We start from the raw sequence: 13,772 nt of genomic DNA, 5'->3' as shown, positions 1-13,772 counted from the left end.
CTTTCACAGGAAAGGTACGTTACCTCCTTCATGGTTGGTGTGTCCCGACAGCAGTGTCCGCCGTGGAAAGGAGCTGCGCACGAGCCGCCAGTCCCACTGTGTGTTGACAGTTGGGTTACGGACTCCCACAGGCAGTCCAGCCCTGCCGTCCTTGTCAGGTGGGACACTTCAGAAATGCACGCGCAGGCCCCAAGGACAACGACGCAATTACCATGGAAATTAAAACTGAGCAAACAAAGACGCTGACTGGCCACAGATCTATTTTTAGTGGGGATTGTCTTTTTTATCAAAGTAAGAACAGCATACGAGTGGCACAATCCTGGAGAACTATTATTAGCGCTCTTTATTTTTATCTAGATGAGTGACGACTCTTTATTTTGTAGGGGAGAGCGGGATTAGGTCCACAGCATTTAATCTTTAGGAAGACGTAAGTATTTCAGGGTCAGACTTCGGTTGGGCCTTTAAAACATCTTCGCTGTTTCCACACTGGAAGGCGTTTGGACGAGCCCTAAGCTCAATCGGTGTTGACATAAAAAAATATACATGGCCGTCTGTCATTTGTGGTGCTGAAGGGTGGAGAAGCCCCTTCTCTGCTGAAATGCGGTGCTGCCTGAAATGAAGACCGCACATAAAAAGAGGGCGTTCATGCCAGACAACCCAAAGCCAAAAATAACAGTGGATGAAATGATAATCGCTCCCATGACTTTGCCCCCAAGTGCTGTGGCTGATTATCAATTCATCCAATGTTTACATTGGATCTGAGATGCCCCCTTTTAAACAGTGCATTTTCCATTCATATTGGTTGAGGTGTCTGGGGCATATACATACCATATTTATGTTCAAACTTGATGAGAGGCTTCACGCTGGTGGCGAATTAATGTATTTTTCCACAGAGTGATGAAAGGAGAAACTGTATGTCGTTGTTTTGTGGCTTTGAAGTTTAGGTTTCACAATTTGGAATGGAGAAAGCGCTCCATTTTGTCAGGTTTTGTCACATATTTTGTAGTAGGTGAAAAAATGGAAGCTTTCTGTTTTCTAAGTTTCTTGTTTTTAGGCTTTCTCATTAGGCACATAAAAGGCCAAAATGCTGTTTTAGTAAGTGGGTAGTCTTATAAAAACTATTCTAAATTCATTGTTATTGCTCCAAAGTGTGAAAGAGCCACCTTATCTGTAGAATCTCTACCACAGTTTTTATCTATCACATTTTGAGTCCTAACCTACTTCCTACTCCTAAACACAATCTGTTTGATGCTAACAGAGTAAGAACATGCTTTTGCTGTTCTGCTTGCAAGCCCAAACCCCCCCAAATAATAGCATGCCTGGTAACATTTGCTACCACTGTGGAACACCAGTTTAAAGTGGTCACACAAATGGGGGAACTATGTCCTAAAGGCTTTCCCCTTTCCATCTGCACTTTCCATGCACCAGCACTTTACTGTGTGTTAGTCCATCTAAACTAAGGGAACTTACCTAACAGTTCTTTAGTGATTGGCACAAATTTCACTTTTTAATTGTTTATTCTGATAAAATGCAACCCTTTTTTCAGTTTTATCTGCTACAAATTACCTTTTTAGGTGGTATTAGTCTAATTATTGAAGAGCTCACACATAAGCACTTTACCTTGTTAATACTTGAATTAATTAGGAAATTTACTGAAGTGAACTTATTATTTAGCATGTCCTTGTTCTTTTATCTGATTATGTACTGGGTAATATTGTATTCTTATATCTTGTAAAGGTTTTAATTAATTAAATCATGATTAAAAAACTTAACAAGCATTGGCATAGCCAATAGGTCTCGCTTTTGGGACATTAGTTATGCAGCACAATATCTTTGGTGCAACAATATCAACAGTTGCATGGCTAAACACTTATAAGGTCCCAAAGGTGAGACCTATTGGCTATGCCAATGCTTGTTGAGTTAAAGTGTGTAGTGAGGTCATTGGCCGTCCAGGAGGAAGGTTGGAGTTGTAGATGGGCATGAATCCTGGATTCAAATTCGGGTTAAGGGACTTCTTTGATGTTTCTGGTCCAGTGTTTAGGTTTGTCATCACAAATAGGTTGGTGGCTGAAGAGTGCAGCAATCTTGAACAGAATGAGGTGGTGGTCTGACCAGTCAATGGGAGAAATCGGTCTCAGAGAGACCAGTTCATTGTTGGTAATGATCGCATCCAGTGTTGCACCTTTGATGTGAGTTGGTTTATTACAGAGTTGTTTGAGGTTGTATTTTTCAAATAAGTTGGATAGGTTCTGGACAGTGAAGTCTTCCGGGTCGTTCCAGTGAATATTGAGTTCACCCAGGAAAAACGTCTTTTGTGTCTGTCATGGAGAAACGTGTTATTAGGTCTGTCAGTTCTTCGGGGAAAAGGGTACGCTCTCCAGGAGGATGGTAGATGGTGTGGAATTTGATGGGTGAGGTACCCTTGGCATGGAGTTCGACACCCAAGTATTCAAACAATAGGTATTCTGCAGGTTTAAGTTTGGTAATCTGTATTCCAGCTTTGTCAATGATGGCTAGTCCCCCCTAGTTTGTCTTGTCTGATTGTGTTTTACCCTGGAAGGGTGAGCATGTCAAGAATGGGGGTGGAGTGGACATTGAGCCAGGATTCTGTGAGGAAAGCAATGTCAATTTCCTCAGCAAGAAGAGCTTCAGCAATGTCTGTGGCGTGTTGTACTGCTGATTTGCAGTTTAGGTACATGCAAGAGAGAGGGCGGGGAGCCTCGATAGTGGGGGGAGCTAGGTGGATAGAGGAGTATTGAGCAGGAGGTTGAGGCGAGAGAACAGTTTTAGGGATTCTGTTAGTGCCAACAATACCAGGGATGGGGAAAGGGGCTGACTTCTGGCTCAAAGCGAGGTAAGAGTCGTTAATCTCAACAGGTTTCAGTAACGAAAAGGGGTGGCGGTCCCGGTTGGGTCAAAGTGACTGACTCGCTGATGGACTGGAGGGTCGAGGGATGCTCTGTGGGGCCATGGGAGAGGTTTTGAGGGGGTAGGAGCAAATCTACCTGGGGAGAGGGAGCATGGTGGCTTGGTCCTGTTTAGAAGGTTTTGTTGTAAGTATAGGAAATCGGCAGAAAAGGAATTCATTTCCTGCTCCATTCTGTTCAGTTGCTGTGTTATTGAGCTGAAAAAGTTTAAGGTTTTTGGCAGGGGCCGAAAATGACTAGGGTCTAAGGAGGGAGAGTGAACAGGGGTCAGGGATTGGACAGAATCAGTGGGATTAGGAGAGGGGAGAGGTTGGACGCGGGGAGCCGGATTAGTGATGCTCCCATTCAAGGAGTTCAGAGGAGGAGTAGAGAGTCTCCTGTACAAGTGAGGAGAGAGAGAAATTCTAGGTAGGAAGTCAGAGTTCCAGGGAATGTCAATGAGATTAGCGGTGGAGGCAGGTTGTGTATGTGGGTGTGTGACGGCGGAAGGGAAGTGGGCAGTGATAATAGGGGGAAGTGTCTGCTGGATTAGTGAAGACGTTGGACATGGGGATGTCACAGGGGTTGTCAGTGAGGTAAGCGGTGGAGACCGGTTGTGCCTGTGGATGTGGGACATCGGAAGGGGAGTGTGCAGTGGTAGTACGGAGGAGAGTGACCGCTGGATTGGAGATGATGTTGGACAAGGGGGAAGTAAGGGTCAGGGGAAAAGGGTCTGTGGTGGGGGACGAGGTAGTTTGTGAGAGAGGGTTCTGATTATCAGGGGTCGAGTGGGGAGTGCCTGTGGGGATTTCAGTTGCGGGAGGACAGGGGTTAGAGTCTGAGCTGTCAAGATCGAGATCGGCCTTGTGGTGTTTGTTAATTGTGAGTTTTTTGTTCATGGTGTGATCAGTTGATGTAATAATGGTGGGTGTTTGGCGGTGGAGAGTAATGATAGGTGTAGTGTGATTGTAGTGAGTGATGGTGGATGTCCATGAGTTGAAGAGAGGATCTTCAGGGCAGGGAGATTGGATCAGTTCCATGTTATTAGTGAGGGTGAAGGGGGGGTAGGGGAAATAGGGTTTGATGTCTCAGTTGAGTTAACGAGGATAGAAGTGTGGGGAAGTGGCGGTTAAAAGTGGTGAGGTGCGGGTCGGCGGCCTTTATGGGAACAGTTCCAGTTCTGTAGATGGAAATGGTGAGTTCCCCCTTTGAAGGTCGGGGAGATGGTAGTGAAGATTTTTTCACCATAGGGAATGATTACTGACTTGTCGACTTGAAGGTGTAGAGAGAAGGTGTTTTTCCCTTTAGTTGGGCGATAAGTGTAAAAAATTAAGTTAGTTTTCGTGTTGCCTTTGGTTGCTGTGTGGTAGTTATCTACAATGAGTGTTTCCGGGTGTTGTTTTAGACTACTATGCTTGAGGTTCTTTTTTGCATTACTGGTCATTTTGTCTGGGTAGATAATGGACCAGGAGTTGGGTCCGTAATGCACGAGATTCGAGTTCCGGGTGGGGTTAGGTGGGCGCATGGTTGAATGGTAGAAATTCCGAGACACAATCCTGAATCAAGCTGAAGAAGAAATGCTGAGTCACAATCTGGAATCAAGCAGTAGGCAGGGTGGTAGTTATCATACAATTATATTCAGTATATACAATAAACTCTAAAGTGCCATATTAACTTCAATATAAAACATTTATAGCAGTGTATACCCTAAACTCAGAAGTGATCAAGGCCCCACCAACCATGTTTTTACTGTGAGCATCATTTGGCCCAATCCAGGAGGACATGCAGGTAGATTCCAAGCAGGCCGAGACCCAGGTGTGCCAGGGTGGAAAACCCACATTTCTTACTCACCACAGACTGAAAGGAGACTAGAAGGGCCCTATTGTAGTTTGACTGGTCCAAGATGGCCGCCCTACCATAAAGCCAGGGAAGTGTCCTACCTTTCTGTTCATAGTCCAGAAAAGGTCTTGAAGCAAGGGTCCCTTTAACTATTCAGGAAATCAACACTTGCAAACACACATAGCACCTACAGGAGCGTGGTGAAAAGACCCAGGATACAGTGCATAAACTACTCCCCGGGTACGAGAAGTAACTCCAGATGAATAACAATTAGAAAAATATCAGCAGCTCCAGTGCGTCACGCTGATAGTATGTAATTCTATCAGCCCCAAAACAACATCAGGGCAGAAAACCTGGGAACACCTCTCCTTCTCGTTGCGCCGTCACGGCTGGGGTTGGTCAGAAACAGACCGAGCAGCTTCCTAGATCTGTCTCAGGGCCCAAGGATCAAACGCGAGTCCTATTTGAAAGACTGTCACCCAAGCGCTCATCACCAGCAGGATGTACTATGGGACCGCTCTCTCAGACAACGGAATCACCAAATATCTCCCAAGAAGAATGCAACCCTTTTAGAATGCAGCAGCCAGGTTTGTCCCCAACCTCCAACATAGCACACGCATCACACCACACCTGATGGAGTTCCCCTCTCTCCCAATACATGTATTCACTATTTAAGCTCCTCAAACTGTGCTCGCTTGTGTATGAGCGTCACACTCTCATGCAGCACATAACACCACATCTCAGAGAAATTCACTGGCTCCCTATACACAAATGGGAACTGTCTAAGCTACTCACACACACATACAAATCTCTACCCAATACTAGCCCATCACACTTGAACGGCTGCATACACTTCCATCAACCATCCATGCACCTTTGCTCAGCCAGACTCTTAATGGCACACATTCTTCTCATTCCCAGAAACAGAACGGAAGGTCAAGTCTCCTCTTATATCGCTCCTAAAGCGTGAAACAACGTTCCATTGGAAATCAGAGCTTCCTCCTCTCTTCTTGAATTCTGCAAGAACCTGAAGGCTTGGCTCTTTGAGTAAGTCCTCTCCGCACTCTCGGGTGAGCCTCTCACCCCTGCACAGCAGCAGGATACCCTCACGGGTGATGGTGCGCTCTACAAATACACATAACATAACAGGTCTTGGGGCACTCAATTCAGCCTTTCATGAACATCAGCTCATTCTGCCTCCCAGACGCAGAGGAGGCCACAGTGTCCACTTCACAAGAAAGCTCAGTTACTTACAGTGTTTCACCCAAAGTCTTTCTGAGAAAATAACACTCGGAAAATTAATCCTTCCTCCATTTTACAGTGACATTTTTCTAGCCTATTTAAACAAAGCAGGTTTACTTGAAACTGTAAATGACAAGTGAAAAATGCAATACTTTCACAGTTTTAAAATAATTACAATACACCAGGTTTGGGGGTGGGCGGTTATCTTTTTTTTTTTTTTTTTGTCCTCATATATGCCACCAGATGTTATATGCTCTAGATGGGTCTCTCTGATGCCTTCTATACTGACATTTTTGATACCGCCCCGGGGTCAATATACAGCAACCAGAGATCTCCCAGAGGCGGGTTGTTTCCTTATCCAACTCCCCTGCCTTTTAATGGAATACCTCAGACTAGGGGAGGACAGGACCGACGCAGACCTCTGGCATAATCATTGGACCGTTTACTTTTTTAACCAGGCCTCAAGTTTAGACCCTACGTTCTCTGAGCTTTCCGCCCGACCAGCCATGTCCATCTTACAAACTTCCATAATGTTTTTTAAACAGTCTGCGAATCGGGGGGGAGCAGCTGACTTCCACTCTTTACATATCTACCTCCTAGCTATAACTACCACGTAAAATATGAATTGTGATGAAAAATTGTTAATATTATACCCACATGGTAGACCAAAGAATACTAACCTAGGAGAACAGGAGATAGTAGTTGATAAGACCTCACCCATAAAACCAACTATGGCCTTCCAATACTCCTGGATCTCAGGGCACTCTAGAAATACATGCATATCATTTGCTGCTAGGAGTTTACAGCGGGGACAACAATAGTTCTCCTGTGTTACCTTGTACATTTTGGCCGGAGTCCAATACACCCGATAGGCCGTAAACAGATGGTTCCTCCTCAAATTAGCCGGTTTTATTAATCTCTGAGACAGAGAAAAGGAATCTGTCCATATCTTACTAATTTCTTCAGGGTGATTGTGGCGGTTATCTTTGTAACCTAAATGGGAACATATTCTGAACCCTAATTAGATTTTGTCGCTACGAGAATGGAATATCTGGAGTAATTGCAGTTATAACTGGACAGGTTCTAGGCGTAAGCTAAAAAGATAATTATGAAGTCTATTTTATTTTGCTCAAATTGATTTCTCACTTAGGTGTATTTACCGCCAGGTGCACATAGCTCTAGATATTGCTTCACAACACTTTCACTTTTTACTTTCTTCACTTACCCGAGCCTGGAATTCTGGAGAAATCCTTACTGCATGAGTTACCATAAACCGAGGTTTCGTCTATGTTTTTTTTCTTCTTCATTTTGTGGCTTTGGCTCGTGTTTTCTTGATGGGAGACAGTGCGTCACGTGAGACTTGTACACACAGCGCGCCATCACACCCTGCTTCTGACTCTGAGGCAGCCCTCCGGCTAACACCGAAGCCAGCAGCTGTTCCCTCACCCACTCATTACCTTAATGCCGTTCAATTTACTTTTAAATGCGATTATCCCGTATTACTTTACTGTTTTCCTTTCATTTTCCAGTGCTTTCCTGGGTCTCGGGCACCGCCTCACAGGCCCCTCCATGTGTCGTCCCAGGCTGCAGGACCTGTTGAAGGGCCCCACAGGGCCGCAGTTATTAAATTTGGTGTCTGTGAAGTATGTGCTCATATCATATGAAGTTACAGGCCAGGATTTAATGCGTCTCCCCATATGCTTCGTGATATTGCATGTCAGTTTTTTGTTACCTATTAATCTTCTCGGCGCAGCCTGTTTTCTCTGGCGAAGAGCGTTTCTGTGAAGGCGCAAAATGCATAAAATGGAAACCATTTGATTTTCAATGGAAGAACAATTTGTTTTTTTGCCAACATGCAAGTGCAGCGCCCATAACAGTGAGGGGAATGATGCATAGTAGTATGGAAAACAACTTAAATACCACAAATGTGAGTTGACCATTCATTTATTTATTTATTTGTGAGTGTTATATAGCGCGAACTAGATCCGAAGGTATCAGAGCGCTTTACAGAGTAACCACAACAACAATAACATGAGGTACATCAAGAATATATAAAAATATATAGTAGTAGTAAAAAGAGCAAATTGTATATGGGATATGTAGGCAAAGTAGCAGCAAGTGCCAGAGTTACACAAAGCGTAAATAAAAATATATAGCAACATATAAAACAAGAATCCGATAGACAAAGGGATGTGGGGACAGTGCAGTTCTGATGTAGATATAGTAGGGAGTTGCATTTGCTAAAACTGTGGGCCACGTTTGTATTACTTTGCAAAGTCAGTGTAAAGCGTTGAAGTGGTATTTATGTTTCAACGTAAATCAAGATTGCATTGAAAAGCTGACCAAAGTAGCACAAAGCAGCACAATGCACTGCAGTGTGCTACGTTGTGTCAAGGGAATGTGCCATGGGTCGTACGTGGATGTTCCGAAGCACCTATCCGTGGAATTTGATGTACATCACTCTTTATTAAGGTTGGTAGATAGGGTTTTGCACCAAAAATGTTTGTCTCCTCGAGGCAGGGTTAACTGTGGAACAAGTTTTAAAGCTCACTACATTTTTTCAACTATGCATGTGTGCTGCACTGTATAGGCGCCCATACAAAGTAGGAAAAGCACACTGGAAGTGTCCTCTTCCTGCACAAAACCTATGCTTCTTAGACCACAAAAACCCTAGTAGGAAGCTGGCTCTGTATGTACTATACCAAAGTAAGGGATAGTGTGCACAGAGTCCAGTGGAACCCGAAAGGTAGGCAGAGGTAAAAATAGATAATACCTTACTCTATTTGTGGACGTGTGGGTAAGCAGTAAGGCTTTATCAGAGGGTAGGGTTAAGCATTTATTTTACAAACTTAGGCAACAAAATTATCTCACACATTCAAAGACTGAACCCAGACCAATTTTGTTTGTGTATAAATATCATTTAGTTATATTATTTCTAGAACCAAGCCAGACCTGGTGCAGGTAAGTGAAATAATACTTTGCAAGTTTTATGCAGTGAATTATAGTTGAATGCAGGTTCAAATGCAGTTGGTTGATTTACAGGTATGTTACTAATCAGAATTACTTTTCAGTTACTTTTTAGAGTACAATACACATTACTTCTGGGATTACTTTTCAAGTTTTTTTACTAATCAGTGTGATATGCCTAGATATCACACTGAGACATCTCTCAGACAAACGGTAAGTAATTCACTTTTTTTCATATTTGGAGTTTTTCAAGTTTTCATACAAACCAACTCCACACAAGTATGTTCAAGGAAAAGCAGTCAATGCAGTCCTATGGGAGGAAAGGAAGTTATCGGTTTGCAGGTAAGTACTTTGTTGTGGGAGTTGGGTTACTGGGTTTAGAACCAGGGTTCCCCCAGGGTTGAGAGTGCACTCTCAAAGCACCCTTAGCGGCACTAGGGCGGCAGGATGCAGATTGCTGAGGTCTAATGTTATCCAATCGGGGATAGGAGGCCTCCGTTTGGTGGCTGCTCACGAGCAGGCCACAAGGTTGTGGGAGCAAAGCGCCTGGTGTTAGGCTCAGGGCAAAGGGGGATCCGGTTTAGCACACAAAGTGCACCAGCAGCGGCACAGTGGCGGCTGGGTGGCGGGTGCTGTTTTGGCATTGGGTGCCCTGTTGATTTCAATGGGGATTCTCCGGTTGCAACAAACACTGCAGGCTTGGGGATGAAGATCTTCTGGAGGCGACCACCGGATGAGAGGTAAGTTGGGATGCTGGGACACCGTTGGTTGGGCCACCCAAGGCCATGGGATGTCGGGTGCAGGGGTGTCTTTAGGCCTTGTGTTTTTCTTACTGGCTCTGGTCGCGATCGGGGGACCCTCCAAAAAGGGGCTGCAGGCATCCTATTGGAGATTCGAGGCAAGTCAGAGATCACCAGATCTCAGGTCAGGATTGTCGGGGAGACCTCCTTGTGGTGTTGGGCCACTTGGGCCTTGGGCATCTGGTGCAGAATGGTGCAGACTCACAGATTTGGCCTGAGCCTGTGGGTAAGCAAGTCGGGTGCTCACAGGAGACAAAGTCTTGGTTTGGGAAGGCAGGGCAGGTCCTCTGGGTTCTTGGGGGCTGCAGAACATGCCGTGATTTCGCTGGAGCAGGTTCTAGGTTGGGACAGGCTGGTAGGGCATCCTCCTCTTCTTAGTTCAGCGCGGCTTCTTTAGTCCTTCTTCTTCTCTCTTCTTGTCAGATCCTGTCTGAGGAGGCAAGGTTCGGTTTGTCCCTAATACTAGATTTAGGGGTGTTACAGGTAGGTAAAGGTCAGGACCAATGGGTCTCTTCCTTGGGATGGGTACACCCCCTATTATGCCACCCTCCAGTGGGAGGGGGGCATATGCCTCACCCTGGTTAACTGGGTCCCCCCATCTGCAAGATGGCGGGGACTGAGAGTTGTGCTTCACTTCGCCTCCCCCGCCTGAGGGGTGGGGTTGGCAAAGGTGGGCACACCTGTTCTCCTAACCTGGTTTTTCCATTGATTCTCCCACTCAAAGTGGGGGTCAGAACCATCGTGGGTCAGTTGCTGGGAGCAGCAAATGGCTGGGGGTAGCTCACAAAGCTTCTCTTTTGTGGAACGTGCCCATCCTGGGGGAGGAGGCTTGGCACCTCGTCCCAGGATATGCATTGTTTCAGGACCCCAAGAGCATCAGGCTCTTCACCCAGGTTTCCAGAAACATGTCTGGTGGTGGCAGCTGGCAAGAAGCCACTCAGCTAGGACACTAGAGTTAGGTCGTTTTTCAGGAGGCATCTCTAAGATGCCCTCTGAGTTCATTTTTCATTAAAACCAAAGCTGGCATCAATGTGGGTTTAATGTGCTGAGAAGTTTGATACGAAACTTCCCAGTTTTCAGTAAAGTCATCATGGTGCTGTGGAGTTTGTAATGACAAACTCTCAGCACCATGTACTCCTAATGACATTACTTCACTTATAATGTCTAAGCATTGGCTTAGACACTGTAGGGTAGAGGGCTCATGCACATGTACCATCACCACTGGTATAGTGCATCCAGCTAGAGGGTTGGCTTACCTATGCCAGGGCAGCAGCTTGTAGGCATGGCAGACAGGGATGTGTGCCATGTCGACTCTTCAATTTGTCCTCCACCAAAACATGCAGGCTGCAAGTGCAGTGGGTGTGTGTAAAGGTACAGGGCCTCTAAGGCTGGCACAATAAGTGCTGCAGCCCTCAGAGGCCTTCCCTGGCCACAGTGCCCTTGGTACCTATGGTACCAGTTACAATGGACTTACAGGTGGCCAAAGAGTGTCAATTGGGTTTTGCATCAGAACAGTTTAGGGAGAGAACATAGGCCCAGGGTACCTGGTTGGCAGGAACCCAGGGCACCCTCAGTCAAAGTACAGCAACAGTTAGTCAAAAAGTGGGGACAACCATGCAAAAAGTGGCACTTTCCTACACCTTTGTGCGTTAGTGCATGGTAGCCTAAACTGTGCCAGTGCGGGGAGAGAGGAAAACAACACCATATTTTAGTAGATACAGTGCTGGTCTGCTCTCTTAATTTCAGGCAGCACAGCATAGCAACTTTGGTTGCTGCACGACGTTGCATGAAAAGTTAGCAATCTGCTTCCTTGCCTTCTACATACAGTTGTACATATGAATTTGGGAAACTGTATAACAATCATCCTGTGCAAAGACATGTAAAAAACAAGCATTGGAAATGCAATAGGTCTCGCATTAGAAAAGTTGGAGCTATTGGTCTTGTAAATGACAAATATTTTATTTATGTGTTTGTTTTTAAAATAGCTAAATTGATAGCTTTGTCATTTACAATGCCAATAGTTATAACTTTGGCGAATGTGACACCTATAGCATTTGTAATGCAACATGTTTTGTATTTACGTGACTTAGATGGCAGCTCTGGTCGTTAGGCCACATCTCTAGAGAGATGTACGAAGTACTGAGGAAGACAAGATAAACTGCACTTCAATAATGATGTCAAAATTAAGTTAGTACCTCTTTGATCATTTTACTGCAAAATTGTGAAAACTATGAGACTCTAGTTCAGAACAGTTCGAATTTAGCTGTAGGACAAGGCAACCCAAGAAGTGCCAGTTGTTGTGGTGGCGAGTGATGCTGTGGCGTTCAGTGATGCTGTGGTAGCGCATAGTGATGTTGTTGGTGGGTGTGTGTGGGGGTATGGGGGTGGGGGGGGTGGTTGTGTGGGGTGTGTGTGTGTGTGGGGGTGGGGTGTGTGTGTGGGGGTGGGGTGGGTTTGTGTGGGGTGAGTGGGGTTGTGTGTGTGGGGGGTTGTGTGTGTGTGTGGGGTTGTGTGTGTGTGGGATTGTGTGTGTGGGGGTTGTGTGTGGGGGGTTGTGTGTGTGGGGTTGTATGTGTGTGGGGTTGTGTGTGTGTAAGGGGTTGTGTGTGTGTAATGGGTTGTGTGTGTGAGGGGTTGTGTGTGTGAGGGGTTGTGTGTGTGGGGTTGTGTGTGTGGGTGTGTGTGGGGGGTTGTGTGTGGGGGGGTTGTGTGTGTGTGTGCGTGGGATGGGGGTGTGGGTTGTGTGTGGGGTGCTGTGGGTGTGTGTGGGGTTGTGGGGGGGTTGTGTGTGTGGGGGTGTGGGTGGGTGTTTGGGGGTGTGTGTGGGGTGTGTGTGTGTGTGTGTCTGTGTGAGGGGTTCTGTGTGTGGGGTTGTGTGTGTGGGGTTGTGTGTGTGGGTGTGGGGGGGGTTACTTATTGTGCTTACGGGAACATGCAGAGCTGATGTGAAAACATCTGGAATAACGGCAGCTTAAACATATTTTGAATAGTGTTTATAAATCAGAATAGTACAATTAAAATAAACAAGAGGTGTACGGGCGGGAGTGAAGAGATGGGGACAAGGGATGCACGGGCGGGAGTAAAGAGAAGGGACAACGGGCGGGCGGGAGTAAAGAGATGGGGACAAGGGGTGTTCGGATGGGAGTGAAGAGATGGGGACAAGGGGTATGCAGGCGGGAGTGAAGAGATGGGACAACTGGCAGGTGGGCGGGAGTAAAGAAATGGGACAACGGACGGGCGGGCGGGAGTAAAGAGACGGGACAGTGAGCGGGCGGGGGTAAAGAGATGGGACAACGGGTGCACGGGTGGTAGTGAAGAGATGGGACAACGGGCGGGCAGGAGTACAGAGATGGGAACAAGGGGTGTGCGGGCGGGAGTAAAGAGATGGGACAGCGGGTGGGCGGGAGTAAAGAGATAGCAGACAACTGGTGCACTAGTGGGAGTAAAGAGATGGGACAACAGACGGGCGGGAGTAAAGAGATGGTGACAGGGGGTGTGCGGGCGGGAGTACAGAGATGGGACAGCAGGTGGGAGTAAAGAGATAGCGGACAATGGGTGCACGGGCGGGGGTAAAGAGATAGCAGACAACGGGTGCACAGGCAGGAGTAAAGAGAGGGGAAAACGGGCGGGAGTAAAGAGATGAGGACAAGGGATGCACGGGCGGGAGTAAAGATAAGGGACAACGGGCGGGTGGGAGTAAAGAGATGGGACAAAGGATGCACGGGCAGGAGTAAAGAGAAGGGACAATGGGCGGGCGGGCGGGAGTAAAGAGATGGGGACAAGGGGTGTGCGGGCGGGAGTGAAGAGATGGGGACAAGGGGTATGCAGGCGGGAGTGAAGAGATGGGACAACTGGCGGGCGGGCGGGAGTAAAGAGATGGGACAACGGACGGGCGGGCGGGAGTAAAGAGATGGGACAATGAGCAGGCGGGAGTAAAGAGATGGGCCAACAGGTGCACGGGCGGTAGTGAAGAGATGGGACAACAGGTGGGCAGGAGTACAGTGATGGGGACAAGGGG

This window comes from Lissotriton vulgaris, chromosome 8 (genome assembly GCF_964263255.1).
Source record: "Lissotriton vulgaris chromosome 8, aLisVul1.2, whole genome shotgun sequence".
In the NCBI taxonomy this organism is placed as follows: domain Eukaryota; kingdom Metazoa; phylum Chordata; class Amphibia; order Caudata; family Salamandridae; genus Lissotriton; species Lissotriton vulgaris.
Note: the sequence above shows the minus strand (reverse complement) of the source record.